This window comes from Capricornis sumatraensis, chromosome 20 (genome assembly GCF_032405125.1).
Source record: "Capricornis sumatraensis isolate serow.1 chromosome 20, serow.2, whole genome shotgun sequence".
Lineage (NCBI taxonomy): Eukaryota > Metazoa > Chordata > Mammalia > Artiodactyla > Bovidae > Capricornis > Capricornis sumatraensis.
This window is the reverse complement of record NC_091088.1, coordinates 31,349,152-31,351,589: the sequence shown is the minus strand read 5'-3', so window position 1 is coordinate 31,351,589 and position 2,438 is coordinate 31,349,152.

Sequence of the window (2,438 nt, the reverse complement as noted above, 5' to 3'; positions counted from 1 at the left end):
AGAGGTGAGGGCATCCATTTACATTTTAAGGAGAGTAGCTGAAGAACTCGGGGAAGGTGATGGCACCCCACTTCAGTGCTCTTGCCTGGAAAATCCCATGGACGGAGGAGCCTGGAAGGCTGCAGTCCATGGGGTTGCTAAGAGTTAGGCACGACTGAGCGACTTCACTTTTACTTTTCACTTTCATGCACTGGAGAAGGAAATGGCAACCCACTCCAGTGCTCTTGCCTGGAGAATCCCAGGAACGGGGGAGCCTGGTGGGCTGCCGTCTATGGGGTCGCACAGAGTCGGACATGACTGAAGCGACTTAGCAGCAGCAGCAGCAGCAGCAACAGCAGCTGAAGAACTAGTCCCTGCCCTGACTAGGTCAAGGCTGTTGATCAAGGCTGGGTCAAGGATCAAGGGTCCTGCAGGGTCAAACAGGAACTGTGCAGAAGTTCCCTAGGGCAGAGGGCAGGGCAGCTTCCCACCCCATCAAGGAGGGAGACACTGAGGCTGGTCCATCCACAGTAGCTAGACCCCCAGAACTGGAAGGCTGGCATCTGTTCATCCATCAGGTAGTCACCTGTCCATCCATCAGGCAGTCACCTGTCCATCCATCAGGCAGTCTCTCTGTCTATCTGCCCAACAGCCCTCTGCAGTCTTGGGTCCAGGGCTGGCCTCCTCTGCCCCTCACCAACAGTGAGCAGCTAAACAGTAACACCTGGCTCTCTGTGTATTGTTCAGACATAAACAGTGATATTTTCTTTTTTCCTTCTTTCTTTCGTTTTTGCCACACTGCGTGGCATGCAGAATTTTAGTTCCATGACCAGAGATCAAACCTGTGTCCCCTGAAGTGGAAGCTCAGAGTCTTAACCACTGAATTGCCAGGAAAGTCCCAAACACTGAAATTTTCATTTGAATCAACATCTAAGACAAGAGTGAAATGACAAAGACATGTTGGAATTTTTCTTGTTCATCAGTGACATGAGCGAATTTTTTTTTTTACTGAATTGGATCACAGTCCTCAAAGCCTGGAATTCTTGCTGACTCGGATAAGCTTCTGAATACACTGCTGAACAGGAGAACAGTTTTCTGTTGTTTTGTGCGATTCACGACATAACAGCCACAGATGTGACACACGGCATTGAGTGTGCTCTACCACCATTTTCTCCACCACTTCCTTAAGTCTAGAGAGACGACCAACAGAGCGAGCAATCAAGGCCTGATCTGTATTGCAGCATGCGCAGACTTCTGTGGTACAAATTCTCCCACCATGGACCAGTTCAAGATATTGGACTGACCAAAAAGTTCTTCCGGGTGTTTTTCCGGAAGGTGTGCCATGCCTTAAACGTGGAATCGGAGGAAAGCTGTGCCATGGCTCACTATTCCACAGCGTTTCTATTATATCAGTGCGATGGATGTCAAAAACCACAAGCACATAGATGACTCGTTTGCTAAAGCTGCCGTGACTAAGTACCGCAGGCTGAACAGCTGAGATGACAGAAGTTGGTTGTCTCACAGTTCTGGAAGCTGGGAGTCCAAGATCAAGGTGTCCACAAGGCTGGTCCCTTCTGCCGGCTGTGAGAAAGGGCCCATTCTGAACCTTTCTCCTCGCTTCTGGTGGTTCACTGGCTATCTTTGGCATTTCTTGGTCTGTCAGAGCATCACACTGATTTCTGCCTTCATCTTTTTATGACATTCTGTGTGTGTGTGTCTGCATCCAAATGTCTCCCTTTTATAAAAACACCAGTCATATTGGGTTAGAGCCCACCCTAATGACCTCATATTAACTTGTTTCCCTCCCTAAAGACCCCCATCTATAAATAAGGTCACATTCTGAAGTACTGAAGGTGAGGAATCCCACATATGAATTGAGGGGAAGGATGCAGTTCAGCCCATAACCATAGCAAAATGTGGCATAATAATTAGAAAGTAGTGTATTTTGAGCATTTATTACCATTTTGATTATAGTTTAATTGTAAGTTTATGTGATTTAATGCTTAACAAGGACTATTTCATAACCAACAACTGGCTCCAACACATCGGAGGCCCTTGCCTCCCTCAGCCCTGTCCCAAGTCCCCAACTGACCTCCCTGCAGGCTCAGATGAGGGACAGGTCAGAAAAGCTGGGGGTAAGTCCTGAGCATCTCCTCTGAGGAACCCTGAGAGCCTAGTCTCTTCTTACCAGGAAAGGGTCCTGAGGGAAGGATGTACCAGTGACAAGCTGTGGTCACAGGGCTTCCCAACCCAGCCAGCCAAGAGCTAGAAACCGTCCAAGTGCTCAGCGCCAGGAAGCGGCTCAGAAAGTGCATCCCAGCTCGCCCCACTAGGGTGACCAATCATCTCTGTTTGCCCCAGACTGTCCCCACTTTCAGCCCTGGATGTTCTGGGTTCCAGGAAATGCCTGAGTACTGGGCAAACCAGGACAGTTGGCCATCCCCACCTTATGGTCAACC